The 18722-nt window shown below is 46.1% G+C and overlaps 12 non-coding genes and 2 pseudogenes across 12 annotated transcripts; all 14 read left to right on the forward strand.

Annotated features, from left to right (window-relative positions):
• Window positions 1–1054: 1054 nt before the first annotated feature.
• Window positions 1055–1146, forward strand: LOC141160439 (U2 spliceosomal RNA; annotated as a pseudogene).
• Window positions 1147–1943: 797 nt separating this feature from the next.
• LOC141160244 (U2 spliceosomal RNA) lies at window positions 1944–2138 on the forward strand. The gene has a single exon (XR_012250195.1). It is a non-coding gene; the product is annotated as a U2 spliceosomal RNA (small nuclear RNA).
• A 1106-nt stretch (window positions 2139–3244) lies between these two features.
• On the forward strand, window positions 3245–3435 carry LOC141158106 (U2 spliceosomal RNA). The gene has a single exon (XR_012248144.1). It is a non-coding gene; the product is annotated as a U2 spliceosomal RNA (small nuclear RNA).
• Window positions 3436–4553: 1118 nt separating this feature from the next.
• On the forward strand, window positions 4554–4744 carry LOC141158408 (U2 spliceosomal RNA). The gene has a single exon (XR_012248438.1). It is a non-coding gene; the product is annotated as a U2 spliceosomal RNA (small nuclear RNA).
• Window positions 4745–5861: 1117 nt separating this feature from the next.
• Window positions 5862–6052, forward strand: LOC141158107 (U2 spliceosomal RNA). Its single transcript, XR_012248145.1, has one exon. It is a non-coding gene; the product is annotated as a U2 spliceosomal RNA (small nuclear RNA).
• Window positions 6053–7169: 1117 nt separating this feature from the next.
• On the forward strand, window positions 7170–7360 carry LOC141158108 (U2 spliceosomal RNA). The gene has a single exon (XR_012248146.1). It is a non-coding gene; the product is annotated as a U2 spliceosomal RNA (small nuclear RNA).
• Window positions 7361–8477: 1117 nt separating this feature from the next.
• Window positions 8478–8668, forward strand: LOC141158109 (U2 spliceosomal RNA). Its single transcript, XR_012248147.1, has one exon. It is a non-coding gene; the product is annotated as a U2 spliceosomal RNA (small nuclear RNA).
• Window positions 8669–9789: 1121 nt separating this feature from the next.
• On the forward strand, window positions 9790–9980 carry LOC141158110 (U2 spliceosomal RNA). The gene has a single exon (XR_012248148.1). It is a non-coding gene; the product is annotated as a U2 spliceosomal RNA (small nuclear RNA).
• Window positions 9981–11096: 1116 nt separating this feature from the next.
• LOC141159434 (U2 spliceosomal RNA) lies at window positions 11097–11287 on the forward strand. Its single transcript, XR_012249441.1, has one exon. It is a non-coding gene; the product is annotated as a U2 spliceosomal RNA (small nuclear RNA).
• Window positions 11288–12406: 1119 nt separating this feature from the next.
• On the forward strand, window positions 12407–12597 carry LOC141158111 (U2 spliceosomal RNA). The gene has a single exon (XR_012248149.1). It is a non-coding gene; the product is annotated as a U2 spliceosomal RNA (small nuclear RNA).
• A 1119-nt stretch (window positions 12598–13716) lies between these two features.
• Window positions 13717–13907, forward strand: LOC141159491 (U2 spliceosomal RNA). The gene has a single exon (XR_012249497.1). It is a non-coding gene; the product is annotated as a U2 spliceosomal RNA (small nuclear RNA).
• Window positions 13908–15026: 1119 nt separating this feature from the next.
• On the forward strand, window positions 15027–15217 carry LOC141159492 (U2 spliceosomal RNA). The gene has a single exon (XR_012249498.1). It is a non-coding gene; the product is annotated as a U2 spliceosomal RNA (small nuclear RNA).
• Window positions 15218–16336: 1119 nt separating this feature from the next.
• Window positions 16337–16455, forward strand: LOC141160274 (U2 spliceosomal RNA; annotated as a pseudogene).
• A 1098-nt stretch (window positions 16456–17553) lies between these two features.
• Window positions 17554–17746, forward strand: LOC141160117 (U2 spliceosomal RNA). Its single transcript, XR_012250094.1, has one exon. It is a non-coding gene; the product is annotated as a U2 spliceosomal RNA (small nuclear RNA).
• The last annotated feature ends 976 nt before the right edge of the window (window positions 17747–18722 follow it).

Below are 18722 nucleotides of genomic sequence, written 5' to 3' on the forward strand. Positions count from 1 at the left end.
TCGGATTTTGGGATGGACTCTTTGGCTTTGCTTTTCTTCTCCTCATTGGATTTTTCATGTTAAAAGTTGTAGAAGCCAGATGACAAGCTCATTTTGGTTCAACTTCAGCAACTGTGCATTGCATTGCCATGTAATGTAATGCAATTCTATCTATCTAGCTCTCCCTCTATACTTCCTTTTGGATAAACAGACATATTAGGCAAGCATTTTGGAGCTTTCACCTAAATAACTACAGGTGGTGAGATAAGCTGCACAATATAATTGACCTTTCAGTATATTGTTGCACACACACCATCTATTTAGCAAATGCCCTTGTTATCAACAGCAGCCTTTTAAACTCACCTGAGCTAACAGGTATGTGAGCTGGTTACTCTGCTGCGCTTAAAATTTCTTTTTTGGTTTGCTACAATGCCTTTTCTGAAACGTTGTCTCCCTCTGCTGGAACACTGACTTCTTTCATTTAATGCCTGCAGACTATAAAAGAGAAACCAACCCAAAAAGTTTGGTTGATTAGTCTGTGGCATTCTTTTAAACTGTTGCTTATGGCGGTCTCTGTGAGCTTCTCAGTGACATTCAGCCATCCAGGTATCCCGCCTGCAGTAGACGGAATGTGGCAATGGAACGCTGGCTGCGCGTGTCATAATAGGCTCTGAGCCTTTATATACCTGCGCACAGCAGCAGCCACCTTCAGTCTGCTGCTGGACAGCCAGCAGCAGCAGCAGCAGCAGGAGAGGTAATTAATCAGCAACCCTCCTGCTAAGGGTAGACAGCTGCTCGTTCCACCCCCCCCCCCCGCCTTAATTGGTTCTCCTCCCTTCCAACGGTGTTGAGGCGGGTGGGAACAGCCGGGGGTTGAGGGTACTGTGCTAAAAGAGGTGGAGTTATGCAGATCTAAAACGCGTGGATTGCAGCAGCAGCAAGCCGAAAAGTGCAGGCATGTGAGGGATCTAGAGGTTGACAGCATGTCTTCTTAACGGGAGTCCAGGTGGCCATCTCCACAAATGGACTTTTCAGAATCCTTGGGTGGCACCGTAGTCGGAAACCAATTCTGGTTATCGCTTCTCGGCCTTTTGGCTAAGATCAAGTGTAGTATCTTTCGAAAAGGCGGTTTTGGATGTTGGCCGCCCTAGTAGATTGATACATTATGCACACTGGGGTTTAGGCGCTTGTTAGTACGCCAGGTGGCTAATATAGTCATCTGGTGGAAAGCATGGCCCCCCAGGATCGACGCCATTGGGCCGGGGAAGATCGAAAGCCCGAAGTGTGAAGTGCCCCAGGAGTGGTGACCCTGGGGTGCCTTAACTCACTGGGATTGGGAACCCCACTTGAGTTTATGGCACATTTGCACAAGCACTTCAAATTTTCTTTCTTCGCACACACCCTTATTCCGGGCCTTCTGGCCTTAGGATGGGGAATTTTTCAATTCCCGGTCGAAGGTCCGGGCAGTATTATACTGTGAAACCTTCACTATTTATTTAATTTCTTTGTCACTGTGTGTCCACTTATTCACGTGTGTCACGTCCTACTAGGATTTTGTCGGGATGCGGTTCCCTTACGGGTTCCTCTCTTGGCAGGTCTAGGGGGGGAGTGTGTGGCCATCAGGTTCCGCTCCCCCCTGAACCCCCCCTGGCTCTCCTCTTTTGGGAGGAGAGCGTTGTTGGCTCCCCTCTTCCGGGAGGGGAGCACAGTCTTTGGCTCCCAGTGCCTTGCTCGGGTGAGAACTCGGGCAGGTGCAGGGGGTAAGATTGGGTCGCCTCTGGCTTCGGCTGGAGGTGGCTTTTTGTCCCTGTTCCTCGCTGTGGCCTTTTGGCTCGGAGGGACGGGGAATGGTTTGGGGGACCCTTCTCCTTTTGGAGAGGGTTTCAAGAAGACCAGCATCCTAGTGCACTTTTTTTGTGGCACTTGTCACTTTTTTAAGCGCACTCGGGTTTTGTACACGAATTCGGGCTTTCGATAGAAAAAAAAAAAAGCAAAAAGAAAAAAAATCTGTTCTTATCAGTTTAATATCTGATACGTCCCCTATCTGGGGACCATATATTAAATGGATTTTTAGAACAGGGAGATGGAAAAAGAGCTTGCTCTGTCCACTCCACGCATTGACCTGGTATTGCAGTATCTCCAGGACCGGTGCACCCCTTCTTTAATGCAGTTTCTAAAATCAGAAAGAATTGAATTCAATGCTTTTTGTTCATTTGGCTTGTTTGTCGGATTTTGGGATGGACTCTTTGGCTTTGCTTTTCTTCTCCTCATTGGATTTTTCATGTTAAAAGTTGCAGAAGCCAGATGACAAGCTCATTTTGGTTCAACTTCAGCAACTGTGCATTGCATTGCCATGTAATGTAATGCAATGCTATCTATCTAGCTCTCCCTCTATACTTCCTTTTGGATAAACAGACATATTAGGCAAGCATTTTGGAGCTTTCACCTAAATAACTACAGGTGGTGAGATAAGCTGCACAATATAATTGACCTTTCAGTATATTGTTGCACACACACCATCTATTTAGCAAATGCCCTTGTTATCAACAGCAGCCTTTTAAACTCACCTGAGCTAACAGGTATGTGAGCTGGTTACTCTGCTGCGCTTAAAATTTCTTTTTTGGTTTGCTACAATGCCTTTTCTGAAACGTTGTCTCCCTCTGCTGGAACACTGACTTCTTTCATTTAATGCCTGCAGACTATAAAAGAGAAACCAACCCAAAAAGTTTGGTTGATTAGTCTGTGGCATTCTTTTAAACTGTTGCTTATGGCGGTCTCTGTGAGCTTCTCAGTGACATTCAGCCATCCAGGTATCCCGCCTGTAGTAGACGGAATGTGGCAATGGAACGCTGGCTGCGCGTGTCATAATAGGCTCTGAGCCTTTATATACCTGCGCACAGCAGCAGCCACCTTCAGTCTGCTGCTGGACAGCCAGCAGCAGCAGGAGAGGTAATTAATCAGCAACCCTCCTGCTAAGGGTAGACAGCTGCTCGTTCCACCCCCCCGCCTTAATTGGTTCTCCTCCCTTCCAACGGTGTTGAGGCGGGTGGGAACAGCCGGGGGTTGAGGGTACTGTGCTAAAAGAGGTGGAGTTATGCAGATCTAAAACGCGTGGATTGCAGCAGCAGTAAGCCGAAAAGTGCAGGCATGTGAGGGATCTAGAGGTTGACAGCATGTCTTCTTAACGGGAGTCCAGGTGGCCATCTCCACAAATGGACTTTTCAGAATCCTTGGGTGGCACCATAGTCGGAAACCAATTCTGGTTATCGCTTCTCGGCCTTTTGGCTAAGATCAAGTGTAGTATCTGTTCTTATCAGTTTAATATCTGATACGTCCCCTATCTGGGGACCATATATTAAATGGATTTTTAGAACAGGGAGATGGAAAAAGAGCTTGCTCTGTCCACTCCACGCATTGACCTGGTATTGCAGTATCTCCAGGACCGGTGCACCCCTTCTTTAATGCAGTTTCTAAAATCAGAAAGAATTGAATTCAATGCTTTTTGTTCATTTGGCTTGTTTGTCGGATTTTGGGATGGACTCTTTGGCTTTGCTTTTCTTCTCCTCATTGGATTTTTCATGTTAAAAGTTGCAGAAGCCAGATGACAAGCTCATTTTGGTTCAACTTCAGCAACTGTGCATTGCATTGCCATGTAATGTAATGCAATGCTATCTATCTAGCTCTCCCTCTATACTTCCTTTTGGATAAACAGACATATTAGGCAAGCATTTTGGAGCTTTCACCTAAATAACTACAGGTGGTGAGATAAGCTGCACAATATAATTGACCTTTCAGTATATTGTTGCACATACACCATCTATTTAGCAAATGCCCTTGTTATCAACAGCAGCCTTTTAAACTCACCTGAGCTAACAGGTATGTGAGCTGGTTACTCTGCTGCGCTTAAAATTTCTTTTTTGGTTTGCTACAATGCCTTTTCTGAAACGTTGTCTCCCTCTGCTGGAACACTGACTTCTTTCATTTAATGCCTGCAGACTATAAAAGAGAAACCAACCCAAAAAGTTTGGTTGATTAGTCTGTGGCATTCTTTTAAACTGTTGCTTATGGCGGTCTCTGTGAGCTTCTCAGTGACATTCAGCCATCCAGGTATCCCGCCTGCAGTAGACGGAATGTGGCAATGGAACGCTGGCTGCGCGTGTCATAATAGGCTCTGAGCCTTTATATACCTGCGCACAGCAGCAGCCACCTTCAGTCTGCTGCTGGACAGCCAGCAGCAGCAGCAGCAGCAGGAGAGGTAATTAATCAGCAACCCTCCTGCTAAGGGTAGACAGCTGCTCGTTCCACCCCCCCCCCGCCTTAATTGGTTCTCCTCCCTTCCAACGGTGTTGAGGCGGGTGGGAACAGCCGGGGGTTGAGGGTACTGTGCTAAAAGAGGTGGAGTTATGCAGATCTAAAACGCGTGGATTGCAGCAGCAGCAAGCCGAAAAGTGCAGGCATGTGAGGGATCTAGAGGTTGACAGCATGTCTTCTTAACGGGAATCCAGGTGGCCATCTCCACAAATGGACTTTTCAGAATCCTTGGGTGGCACCGTAGTCGGAAACCAATTTTGGTTATCGCTTCTCGGCCTTTTGGCTAAGATCAAGTGTAGTATCTGTTCTTATCAGTTTAATATCTGATACGTCCCCTATCTGGGGACCATATATTAAATTGATTTTTAGAACAGGGAGATGGAAAAAGAGCTTGCTCTGTCCACTCCACGCATTGACCTGGTATTGCAGTATCTCCAGGACCGGTGCACCCCTTCTTTAATGCAGTTTCTAAAATCAGAAAGAATTGAATTCAATGCTTTTTGTTCATTTGGCTTGTTTGTCGGATTTTGGGATGGACTCTTTGGCTTTGCTTTTCTTCTCCACATTGGATTTTTCATGTTAAAAGTTGCAGAAGCCAGATGACAAGCTCATTTTGGTTCAACTTCAGCAACTGTGCATTGCATTGCCATGTAATGTAATGCAATGCTATCTATCTAGCTCTCCCTCTATACTTCCTTTTGGATAAACAGACATATTAGGCAAGAATTTTGGAGCTTTCACCTAAATAACTACAGGTGGTGAGATAAGCTGCACAATATAATTGACCTTTCAGTATATTGTTGCACACACACCATCTATTTAGCAAATGCCCTTGTTATCAACAGCAGCCTTTTAAACTCACCTGAGCAAACAGGTTTGTGAGCTGGTTACTCTGCTGCGCTTAAAATTTCTTTTTTGGTTTGCTACAATGCCTTTTCTGAAACGTTGTCTCCCTCTGCTGGAACACTGACTTCTTTCATTTAATGCCTGCAGACTATAAAAGAGAAACCAACCCAAAAAGTTTGGTTGATTAGTCTGTGGCATTCTTTTAAACTGTTGCTTATGGCGGTCTCTGTGAGCTTCTCAGTGACATTCAGCCATCCAGGTATCCTGCCTGCAGTAGACGGAATGTGGCAATGGAACGCTGGCTGCGCGTGTCATAATAGGCTCTGAGCCTTTATATACCTGCGCACAGCAGCAGCCACCTTCAGTCTGCTGCTGGACAGCCAGCAGCAGCAGCAGCAGCAGGAGAGGTAATTAATCAGCAGCCCTCCTGCTAAGGGTAGACAGCTGCTCGTTCCACCCCCCCCCGCCTTAATTGGTTCTCCTCCCTTCCAACGGTGTTGAGGCGGGTGGGAACAGCCGGGGGTTGAGGGTACTGTGCTAAAAGAGGTGGAGTTATGCAGATCTAAAACGCATGGATTGCAGCAGCAGCATGCCGAAAAGTGCAGGCATGTGAGGGATCTAGAGGTTGACAGCATGTCTTCTTAACGGGAGTCCAGGTGGCCATCTCCACAAATGGACTTTTCAGAATCCTTGGGTGGCACCGTAGTCGGAAACCAATTCTGGTTATCGCTTCTCGGCCTTTTGGCTAAGATCAAGTGTAGTATCTGTTCTTATCAGTTTAATATCTGATACGTCCCCTATCTGGGGACCATATATTAAATGGATTTTTAGAACAGGGAGATGGAAAAAGAGCTTGCTCTGTCCACTCCACGCATTGACCTGGTATTGCAGTATCTCCAGGACCGGTGCACCCCTTCTTTAATGCAGTTTCTAAAATCAGAAAGAATTGAATTCAATGCTTTTTGTTCATTTGGCTTGTTTGTCGGATTTTGGGATGGACTCTTTGGCTTTGCTTTTCTTCTCCTCATTGGATTTTTCATGTTAAAAGTTGCAGAAGCCAGATGACAAGCTCATTTTGGTTCAACTTCAGCAACTGTGCATTGCATTGCCATGTAATGTAATGCAATGCTATCTATCTAGCTCTCCCTCTATACTTCCTTTTGGATAAACAGACATATTAGGCAAGCATTTTGGAGCTTTCACCTAAATAACTACAGGTGGTGAGATAAGCTGCACAATATAATTGACCTTTCAGTATATTGTTGCACAAACACCATCTATTTAGCAAATGCCCTTGTTATCAACAGCAGCCTTTTAAACTCACCTGAGCTAACAGGTATGTGAGCTGGTTACTCTGCTGCGCTTAAAATTTCTTTTTTGGTTTGCTACAATGCCTTTTCTGAAACGTTGTCTCCCTCTGCTGGAACACTGACTTCTTTCATTTAATGCCTGCAGACTATAAAAGAGAAACCAACCCAAAAAGTTTGGTTGATTAGTCTGTGGCATTCTTTTAAACTGTTGCTTATGGCGGTCTCTGTGAGCTTCTCAGTGACATTCAGCCATCCAGGTATCCCGCCTGCAGTAGACGGAATGTGGCAATGGAACGTTGGCTGCGCGTGTCATAATAGGCTCTGAGCCTTTATATACCTGCGCACAGCAGCAGCCACCTTCAGTCTGCTGCTGGACAGCCAGCAGCAGCAGCAGCATCAGGAGAGGTAATTAATCAGCAACCCTCCTGCTAAGGGTAGACAGCTGCTCGTTCCACCCCCCCCCGCCTTAATTGGTTCTCCTCCCTTCCAACGGTGTTGAGGCGGGTGGGAGCAGCCGGGGGTTGAGGGTACTGTGCTAAAATAGGTGGAGTTATGCAGATCTAAAACGCGTGGATTGCAGCAGCAGCAAGCCGAAAAGTGCAGGCATGTGAGGGATCTAGAGGTTGACAGCATGTCTTCTTAACGGGAGTCCAGGTGGCCATCTCCACAAATGGACTTTTCAGAATCCTTGGGTGGCACCGTAGTCGGAAACCAATTCTGGTTATCGCTTCTCGGCCTTTTGGCTAAGATCAAGTGTAGTATCTGTTCTTATCAGTTTAATATCTGATACGTCCCCTATCTGGGGACCATATATTAAATGGATTTTTAGAACAGGGAGATGGAAAAAGAGCTTGCTCTGTCCACTCCACGCATTGACCTGGTATTGCAGTATCTCCAGGACCGGTGCACCCCTTCTTTAATGCAGTTTCTAAAATCAGAAAGAATTGAATTCAATGCTTTTTGTTCATTTGGCTTGTTTGTCGGATTTTGGGATGGACTCTTTGGCTTTGCTTTTCTTCTCCTCATTGGATTTTTCATGTTAAAAGTTGCAGAAGCCAGATGACAAGCTCATTTTGGTTCAACTTCAGCAACTGTGCATTGCATTGCCATGTAATGTAATGCAATGCTATCTATCTAGCTCTCCCTCTATACTTCCTTTTGGATAAACAGACATATTAGGCAAGCATTTTGGAGCTTTCACCTAAATAACTACAGGTGGTGAGATAAGCTGCACAATATAATTGACCTTTCAGTATATTGTTGCACACACACCATCTATTTAGCAAATGCCCTTGTTATCAACAGCAGCCTTTTAAACTCACCTGAGCTAACAGGTATGTGAGCTGGTTACTCTGCTGCGCTTAAAATTTCTTTTTTGGTTTGCTACAATGCCTTTTCTGAAACGTTGTCTCCCTCTGCTGGAACACTGACTTCTTTCATTTAATGCCTGCAGACTATAAAAGAGAAACCAACCCAAAAAGTTTGGTTGATTAGTCTGTGGCATTCTTTTAAACTGTTGCTTATGGCGGTCTCTGTGAGCTTCTCAGTGACATTCAGCCATCCAGGTATCCCGCCTGCAGTAGACGGAATGTGGCAATGGAACGCTGGCTGCGCGTGTCATAATAGGCTCTGAGCCTTTATATACCTGCGCACAGCAGCAGCCACCTTCAGTCTGCTGCTGGACAGCCAGCAGCAGCAGCAGCATCAGGAGAGGTAATTAATCAGCAACCCTCCTGCTAAGGGTAGACAGCTGCTCGTTCCACCCCCCCCCGCCTTAATTGGTTCTCCTCACTTCCAACGGTGTTGAGGCGGGTGGGAGCAGCCGGGGGTTGAGGGTACTGTGCTAAAATAGGTGGAGTTATGCAGATCTAAAACGCGTGGATTGCAGCAGCAGCAAGCCGAAAAGTGCAGGCATGTGAGGGATCTAGAGGTTGACAGCATGTCTTCTTAACGGGAGTCCAGGTGGCCATCTCCACAAATGGACTTTTCAGAATCCTTGGGTGGCACCGTAGTCGGAAACCAATTCTGGTTATCGCTTCTCGGCCTTTTGGCTAAGATCAAGTGTAGTATCTGTTCTTATCAGTTTAATATCTGATACGTCCCCTATCTGGGGACCATATATTAAATGGATTTTTAGAACAGGGAGATGGAAAAAGAGCTTGCTCTGTCCACTCCACGCATTGACCTGGTATTGCAGTATCTCCAGGACCGGTGCACCCCTTCTTTAATGCAGTTTCTAAAATCAGAAAGAATTGAATTCAATGCTTTTTGTTCATTTGGCTTGTTTGTCGGATTTTGGGATGGACTCTTTGGCTTTGCTTTTCTTCTCCTCATTGGATTTTTCATGTTAAAAGTTGCAGAAGCCAGATGACAAGCTCATTTTGGTTCAACTTCAGCAACTGTGCATTGCATTGCCATGTAATGTAATGCAATGCTATCTATCTAGCTCTCCCTCTATACTTCCTTTTGGATAAACAGACATATTAGGCAAGCATTTTGGAGCTTTCACCTAAATAACTACAGGTGGTGAGATAAGCTGCACAATATAATTGACCTTTCAGTATATTGTTGCACACACACCATCTATTTAGCAAATGCCCTTGTTATCAACAGCAGCCTTTTAAACTCACCTGAGCTAACAGGTATGTGAGCTGGTTACTCTGCTGCGCTTAAAATTTCTTTTTTGGTTTGCTACAATGCCTTTTCTGAAACGTTGTCTCCCTCTGCTGGAACACTGACTTCTTTCATTTAATGCCTGCAGACTATAAAAGAGAAACCAACCCAAAAAGTTTGGTTGATTAGTCTGTGGCATTCTTTTAAACTGTTGCTTATGGCGGTCTCTGTGAGCTTCTCAGTGACATTCAGCCATCCAGGTATCCCGCCTGCAGTAGACGGAATGTGGCAATGGAACGCTGGCTGCGCGTGTTATAATAGGCTCTGAGCCTTTATATACCTGCGCACAGCAGCAGCCACCTTCAGTCTGCTGCTGGACAGCCAGCAGCAGCAGCAGCAGCAGGAGAGGTAATTAATCAGCAACCCTCCTGCTAAGGGTAGACAGCTGCTCGTTCCACCCCCCCCCCCCCGCCTTAATTGGTTCTCCTCCCTTCCAACGGTGTTGAGGCGGGTGGGAACAGCCGGGGGTTGAGGGTACTGTGCTAAAAGAGGTGGAGTTATGCAGATCTAAAACGCGTGGATTGCAGCAGCAGCAAGCCGAAAAGTGCAGGCATGTGAGGGATCTAGAGGTTGACAGCATGTCTTCTTAACGGGAGTCCAGGTGGCCATCTCCACAAATGGACTTTTCAGAATCCTTGGGTGGCACCGTAGTCGGAAACCAATTCTGGTTATCGCTTCTCGGCCTTTTGGCTAAGATCAAGTGTAGTATCTGTTCTTATCAGTTTAATATCTGATACGTCCCCTATCTGGGGACCATATATTAAATGGATTTTTAGAACAGGGAGATGGAAAAAGAGCTTGCTCTGTCCACTCCACGCATTGACCTGGTATTGCAGTATCTCCAGGACCGGTGCACCCCTTCTTTAATGCAGTTTCTAAAATCAGAAAGAATTGAATTCAATGCTTTTTGTTCATTTGGCTTGTTTGTCGGATTTTGGGATGGACTCTTTGGCTTTGCTTTTCTTCTCCTCATTGGATTTTTCATGTTAAAAGTTGCAGAAGCCAGATGACAAGCTCATTTTGGTTCAACTTCAGCAACTGTGCATTGCATTGCCATGTAATGTAATGCAATGCTATTATCTAGCTCTCCCTCTATACTTCCTTTTGGATAAACAGACATATTAGGCAAGCATTTTGGAGCTTTCACCTAAATAACTACAGGTGGTGAGATAAGCTGCACAATATAATTGACCTTTCAGTATATTGTTGCACACACACCATCTATTTAGCAAATGCCCTTGTTATCAACAGCAGCCTTTTAAACTCACCTGAGCTAACAGGTATGTGAGCTGGTTACTCTGCTGCGCTTAAAATTTCTTTTTTGGTTTGCTACAATGCCTTTTCTGAAACGTTGTCTCCCTCTGCTGGAACACTGACTTCTTTCATTTAATGCCTGCAGACTATAAAAGAGAAACCAACCCAAAAAGTTTGGTTGATTAGTCTGTGGCATTCTTTTAAACTGTTGCTTATGGCGGTCTCTGTGAGCTTCTCAGTGACATTCAGCCATCCAGGTATCCCGCCTGCAGTAGACGGAATGTGGCAATGGAACGCTGGCTGCGCGTGTCATAATAGGCTCTGAGCCTTTATATACCTGCGCACAGCAGCAGCCACCTTCAGTCTGCTGCTGGACAGCCAGCAGCAGCAGCAGCAGCAGGAGAGGTAATTAATCAGCAACCCTCCTGCTAAGGGTAGACAGCTGCTCGTTCCACCCCCCCCCGCCTTAATTGGTTCTCCTCCCTTCCAACGGTGTTGAGGCGGGCGGGAACAGCCGGGGGTTGAGGGTACTGTGCTAAAAGAGGTGGAGTTATGCAGATCTAAAACGCGTGGATTGCAGCAGCAGCAAGCCGAAAAGTGCAGGCATGTGAGGGATCTAGAGGTTGACAGCATGTCTTCTTAACGGGAGTCCAGGTGGCCATCTCCACAAATGGACTTTTCAGAATCCTTGGGTGGCACCGTAGTCGGAAACCAATTCTGGTTATCGCTTCTCGGCCTTTTGGCTAAGATCAAGTGTAGTATCTGTTCTTATCAGTTTAATATCTGATACGTCCCCTATCTGGGGACCATATATTAAATGGATTTTTAGAACAGGGAGATGGAAAAAGAGCTTGCTCTGTCCACTCCACGCATTGACCTGGTATTGCAGTATCTCCAGGACCGATGCACCCCTTCTTTAATGCAGTTTCTAAAATCAGAAAGAATTGAATTCAATGCTTTTTGTTCATTTGGCTTGTTTGTCGGATTTTGGGATGGACTCTTTGGCTTTGCTTTTCTTCTCCTCATTGGATTTTTCATGTTAAAAGTTGCAGAAGCCAGATGACAAGCTCATTTTGGTTCAACTTCAGCAACTGTGCATTGCATTGCCATGTAATGTAATGCAATGCTATCTATCTAGCTCTCCCTCTATACTTCCTTTTGGATAAACAGACATATTAGGCAAGCATTTTGGAGCTTTCACCTAAATAACTACAGGTGGTGAGATAAGCTGCACAATATAATTGACCTTTCAGCATATTGTTGCACACACACCATCTATTTAGCAAATGCCCTTGTTATCAACAGCAGCCTTTTAAACTCACCTGAGCTAACAGGCATGTGAGCTGGTTACTCTGCTGCGCTTAAAATTTCTTTTTTGGTTTGCTACAATGCCTTTTCTGAAACGTTGTCTCCCTCTGCTGGAACACTGACTTCTTTCATTTAATGCCTGCAGACTATAAAAGAGAAACCAACCCAAAAAGTTTGGTTGATTAGTCTGTGGCATTCTTTTAAACTGTTGCTTATGGCGGTCTCTGTGAGCTTCTCAGTGACATTCAGCCATCCAGGTATCCCGCCTGCAGTAGACGGAATGTGGCAATGGAACGCTGGCTGCGCGTGTCATAATAGGCTCTGAGCCTTTATATACCTGCGCACAGCAGCAGCCACCTTCAGTCTGCTGCTGGACAGCCAGCAGCAGCAGCAGCAGCAGGAGAGGTAATTAATCAGCAACCCTCCTGCTAAGGGTAGACAGCTGCTCGTTCCACCCCCCCCCCCGCCTTAATTGGTTCTCCTCCCTTCCAACGGTGTTGAGGCGGGTAGGAACAGCCGGGGGTTGAGGGTACTGTGCTAAAAGAGGTGGAGTTATGCAGATCTAAAACGCGTGGATTGCAGCAGCAGCAAGCCGAAAAGTGCAGGCATGTGAGGGATCTAGAGGTTGACAGCATGTCTTCTTAACGGGAGTCCAGGTGGCCATCTCCACAAATGGACTTTTCAGAATCCTTGGGTGGCACCGTAGTCGGAAACCAATTCTGGTTATCGCTTCTCGGCCTTTTGGCTAAGATCAAGTGTAGTATCTGTTCTTATCAGTTTAATATCTGATACGTCCCCTATCTGGGGACCATATATTAAATGGATTTTTAGAACAGGGAGATGGAAAAAGAGCTTGCTCTGTCCACTCCACGCATTGACCTGGTATTGCAGTATCTCCAGGACCGGTGCACCCCTTCTTTAATGCAGTTTCTAAAATCAGAAAGAATTGAATTCAATGCTTTTTGTTCATTTGGCTTGTTTGTCGGATTTTGGGATGGACTCTTTGGCTTTGCTTTTCTTCTCCTCATTGGATTTTTCATGTTAAAAGTTGCAGAAGCCAGATGACAAGCTCATTTTGGTTCAACTTCAGCAACTGTGCATTGCATTGCCATGTAATGTAATGCAATGCTATCTATCTAGCTCTCCCTCTATACTTCCTTTTGGATAAACAGACATATTAGGCAAGCATTTTGGAGCTTTCACCTAAATAACTACAGGTGGTGAGATAAGCTGCACAATATAATTGACCTTTCAGTATATTGTTGCACACACACCATCTATTTAGCAAATGCCCTTGTTATCAACAGCAGCCTTTTAAACTCACCTGAGCTAACAGGTATGTGAGCTGGTTACTCTGCTGCGCTTAAAATTTCTTTTTTGGTTTGCTACAATGCCTTTTCTGAAACGTTGTCTCCCTCTGCTGGAACACTGACTTCTTTCATTTAATGCCTGCAGACTATAAAAGAGAAACCAACCCAAAAAGTTTGGTTGATTAGTCTGTGGCATTCTTTTAAACTGTTGCTTATGGCGGTCTCTGTGAGCTTCTCAGTGACATTCAGCCATCCAGGTATCCCGCCTGCAGTAGACGGAATGTGGCAATGGAACGCTGGCTGCGCGTGTCATAATAGGCTCTGAGCCTTTATATACCTGCGCACAGCAGCAGCCACCTTCAGTCTGCTGCTGGACAGCCAGCAGCAGCAGCAGCAGCAGGAGAGGTAATTAATCAGCAACCCTCCTGCTAAGGGTAGACAGCTGCTCGTTCCACCCCCCCCCCCGCCTTAATTGGTTCTCCTCCCTTCCAACGGTGTTGAGGCGGGTGGGAACAGCCGGGGGTTGAGGGTACTGTGCTAAAAGAGGTGGAGTTATGCAGATCTAAAACGCGTGGATTGCAGCAGCAGCAAGCCGAAAAGTGCAGGCATGTGAGGGATCTAGAGGTTGACAGCATGTCTTCTTAACGGGAGTCCAGGTGGCCATCTCCACAAATGGACTTTTCAGAATCCTTGGGTGGCACCGTAGTCGGAAACCAATTCTGGTTATCGCTTCTCGGCCTTTTGGCTAAGATCAAGTGTAGTATCTGTTCTTATCAGTTTAATATCTGATACGTCCCCTATCTGGGGACCATATATTAAAAGGATTTTTAGAACAGGGAGATGGAAAAAGAGCTTGCTCTGTCCACTCCACGCATTGACCTGGTATTGCAGTATCTCCAGGACCGGTGCACCCCTTCTTTAATGCAGTTTCTAAAATCAGAAAGAATTGAATTCAATGCTTTTTGTTCATTTGGCTTGTTTGTCGGATTTTGGGATGGACTCTTTGGCTTTGCTTTTCTTCTCCTCATTGGATTTTTCATGTTAAAAGTTGCAGAAGCCAGATGACAAGCTCATTTTGGTTCAACTTCAGCAACTGTGCATTGCATTGCCATGTAATGTAATGCAATGCTATCTATCTAGCTCTCCCTCTATACTTCCTTTTGGATAAACAGACATATTAGGCAAGCATTTTGGAGCTTTCACCTAAATAACTACAGGTGGTGAGATAAGCTGCACAATATAATTGACCTTTCAGTATATTGTTGCACACACACCATCTATTTAGCAAATGCCCTTGTTATCAACAGCAGCCTTTTAAACTCACCTGAGCTAACAGGTATGTGAGCTGGTTACTCTGCTGCGCTTAAAATTTCTTTTTTGGTTTGCTACAATGCCTTTTCTGAAACGTTGTCTCCCTCTGCTGGAACACTGACTTCTTTCATTTAATGCCTGCAGACTATAAAAGAGAAACCAACCCAAAAAGTTTGGTTGATTAGTCTGTGGCATTCTTTTAAACTGTTGCTTATGGCGGTCTCTGTGAGCTTCTCAGTGACATTCAGCCATCCAGGTATCCCGCCTGCAGTAGACGGAATGTGGCAATGGAACGCTGGCTGCGCGTGTCATAATAGGCTCTGAGCCTTTATATACCTGCGCACAGCAGCAGCCACCTTCAGTCTGCTGCTGGACAGCCAGCAGCAGCAGCAGCAGCAGGAGAGGTAATTAATCAGCAACCCTCCTGCTAAGGGTAGACAGCTGCTCGTTCCACCCCCCCCCCCGCCTTAATTGGTTCTCCTCCCTTCCAACGGTGTTGAGGCGGGTGGGAACAGCCGGGGGTTGAGGGTACTGTGCTAAAAGAGGTGGAGTTATGCAGATCTAAAACGCGTGGATTGCAGCAGCAGCAAGCCGAAAAGTGCAGGCATGTGAGGGATCTAGAGGTTGACAGCATGTCTTCTTAACGGGAGTCCAGGTGGCCATCTCCACAAATGGACTTTTCAGAATCCTTGGGTGGCACCGTAGTCGGAAACCAATTCTGGTTATCGCTTCTCGGCCTTTTGGCTAAGATCAAGTGTAGTATCTGTTCTTATCAGTTTAATATCTGATACGTCCCCTATCTGGGGACCATATATTAAAAGGATTTTTAGAACAGGGAGATGGAAAAAGAGCTTGCTCTGTCCACTCCACGCATTGACCTGGTATTGCAGTATCTCCAGGACCGGTGCACCCCTTCTTTAATGCAGTTTCTAAAATCAGAAAGAATTGAATTCAATGCTTTTTGTTCATTTGGCTTGTTTGTCGGATTTTGGGATGGACTCTTTGGCTTTGCTTTTCTTCTCCTCATTGGATTTTTCATGTTAAAAGTTGCAGAAGCCAGATGACAAGCTCATTTTGGTTCAACTTCAGCAACTGTGCATTGCATTGCCATGTAATGTAATGCAATGCTATCTATCTAGCTCTCCCTCTATACTTCCTTTTGGATAAACAGACATATTAGGCAAGCATTTTGGAGCTTTCACCTAAATAACTACAGGTGGTGAGATAAGCTGCACAATATAATTGACCTTTCAGTATATTGTTGCACACACACCATCTATTTAGCAAATGCCCTTGTTATCAACAGCAGCCTTTTAAACTCACCTGAGCTAACAGGTATGTGAGCTGGTTACTCTGCTGCGCTTAAAATTTCTTTTTTGGTTTGCTACAATGCCTTTTCTGAAACGTTGTCTCCCTCTGCTGGAACACTGACTTCTTTCATTTAATGCCTGCAGACTATAAAAGAGAAACCAACCCAAAAAGTTTGGTTGATTAGTCTGTGGCATTCTTTTAAACTGTTGCTTATGGCGGTCTCTGTGAGCTTCTCAGTGACATTCAGCCATCCAGGTATCCCGCCTGCAGTAGACGGAATGTGGCAATGGAACGCTGGCTGCGCGTGTCATAATAGGCTCTGAGCCTTTATATACCTGCGCACAGCAGCAGCCACCTTCAGTCTGCTGCTGGACAGCCAGCAGCAGCAGCAGCAGCAGGAGAGGTAATTAATCAGCAACCCTCCTGCTAAGGGTAGACAGCTGCTCGTTCCACCCCCCCCCCCGCCTTAATTGGTTCTCCTCCCTTCCAACGGTGTTGAGGCGGGTGGGAACAGCCGGGGGTTGAGGGTACTGTGCTAAAAGAGGTGGAGTTATTCAGATCTAAAACGCGTGGATTGCAGCAGCAGCAAGCCGAAAAGTGCAGGCATGTGAGGGATCTAGAGGTTGACAGCATGTCTTCTTAACGGGAGTCCAGGTGGCCATCTCCACAAATGGACTTTTCAGAATCCTTGGGTGGCACCGTAGTCGGAAACCAATTCTGGTTATCGCTTCTCGGCCTTTTGGCTAAGATCAAGTGTAGTATCTGTTCTTATCAGTGTTTCACTTTGTCTGGGGATCCAAGATGGACAGAGTCAGGCGGGCCGTCATGTACAAGGAGCCTTGCAAGGGTGGGAAGGGCGTTCCAGATATCCCCACCCTCCTGCGATCCTCTTTTGTGTGTGATTGTGTCCGCCGGACTTTGCAAGTCAAGAATGGCTCCGCGGGCAGGTCCATGTCTCGCTTCTTCCTGCTTCCTCTTTGGAGGCGACTCGGCTGGGACAAGTGGGACAGCTCCTTCCCCTACAACTGGACGACGCCATGGTTCTACGGAGACGTCGTTCGATTTGTGGGGGAGCATCAACTGGAGGGACTCAAGCCCGACTTGTGGAAGCCCAAAACTATCCACAAGCTCATCAGAGCCAAGGATGACATGGAGAACATCGCAGGACTTCACCAGGACACGCTGGAGACTGTGTGGACAAATGTGTCGTCTGACAGGCTGACCAACGGGCACAAGGACTTGTCGTGGATGGCGATTCAGGGCGGACTGCCCGTCCGGTCATTCATGCATGCCCGGAACCTGTGCAAGACCCGGTACTGCCCAAGGTGCCCCTTCGTGGAGGAAACATCTTTGCACACTTTTTGGGACTGCGGATTTGCACAGCGCCTGTTGACTGCTCTTGAGGACGACCTGAGGAACTCTGTCCCCAGGGCGAGCCTATCGCACCATTCTGTGCTTTATGGACTCTTCCCTGGGGTTCATACCGTCGGAGCCATCCAGGAGGCTTGGCGCCTTATGAACTGCTTCAAGGATGCCGTTTGGGTCGCCAGGAACCGGCTCATCTTGAGGAGGGAGAGGATGTCCATCCAGGACTGCCGCAGGCTGATCCACAGCCTGCTCAGAGACTATTCCATCGTGGACGGTCCGGAGGACGAGGATGAGGACTAAACCCCTCCTCCCCCTCTCCCCTTATGTGTCTTGTCTTTCAATAAAGCTTCGGGCCTGTGATTTTCCCCTCCCCATCCCCTTTTTCCCAATCCCCATCCCTTATCACGGTTCGTCGTACTGTATTGATTGACATGCTTTTTCTTTCAGATTGAGTGTTTTGTGTAGCATAGGGGTGTGATGTGTCTAGTTAGTGCGTCGTATCCTCATGCTATGTAAATATGATGTAGAATTCTGTGTGTACTGGGCTGCGGCACTGTACACTGTCTGTTAACTTATTTTTTGTGCTAATAAAAGATATATTCAATCAAAAAATCTGTTCTTATCAGTTTAATATCTGATACGTCCCCTATCTGGGGACCATATATTAAATGGATTTTTAGAACAGGGAGATGGAAAAAGAGCTTGCTCTGTCCACTCCACGCATTGACCTGGTATTGCAGTATCTCCAGGACCGGTGCACCCCTTCTTTAATGCAGTTTCTAAAATCAGAAAGAATTGAATTCAATGCTTTTTGTTCATTTGGCTTGTTTGTCGGATTTTGGGATGGACTCTTTGGCTTTGCTTTTCTTCTCCTCATTGGATTTTTCATGTTAAAAGTTGCAGAAGCCAGATGACAAGCTCATTTTGGTTCAACTTCAGCAACTGTGCATTGCATTGCCATGTAATGTAATGCAATGCTATCTATCTAGCTCTCCCTCTATACTTCCTTTTGGATAAACAGACATATTAGGCAAGCATTTTGGAGCTTTCACCTAAATAACTACAGGTGGTGAGATAAGCTGCACAATATAATTGACCTTTCAGTATATTGTTGCACACACACCATCTATTTAGCAAATGCCCTTGTTATCAACAGCAGCCTTTTAAACTCACCTGAGCTAACAGGTATGTGAGCTGGTTACTCTGCTGCGCTTAAAATTTCTTTTTTGGTTTGCTACAATGCCTTTTCTGAAACGTTGTCTCCCTCTGCTGGAACACTGACTTCTTTCATTTAATGCCTGCAGACTATAAAAGAGAAACCAACCCAAAAAGTTTGGTTGATTAGTCTGTGGCATTCTTTTAAACTGTTGCTTATGGCGGTCTCTGTGAGCTTCTCAGTGACATTCAGCCATCCAGGTATCCCGCCTGCAGTAGACGGAATGTGGCAATGGAACGCTGGCTGCGCGTGTCATAATAGGCTCTGAGCCTTTATATACCTGCGCACAGCAGCAGCCACCTTCAGTCTGCTGCTGGACAGCCAGCAGCAGCAGCAGCAGCAGGAGAGGTAATTAATCAGCAACCCTCCTGCTAAGGGTAGACAGCTGCTCGTTCCACCCCCCCCCCCCCCCCCGCCTTAATTGGTTCTCCTCCCTTCCAACGGTGTTGAGGCGGGTGGGAACAGCCGGGGGTTGAGGGTACTGTGCTAAAAGAGGTGGAGTTATGCAGATCTAAAACGCGTGGA

Source organism: Phyllobates terribilis, unplaced genomic scaffold (genome assembly GCF_046119375.1).
Source record: "Phyllobates terribilis strain yellow unplaced genomic scaffold, ASM4611937v1 Scaffold_8__6_contigs__length_399053987, whole genome shotgun sequence".
Lineage (NCBI taxonomy): Eukaryota > Metazoa > Chordata > Amphibia > Anura > Dendrobatidae > Phyllobates > Phyllobates terribilis.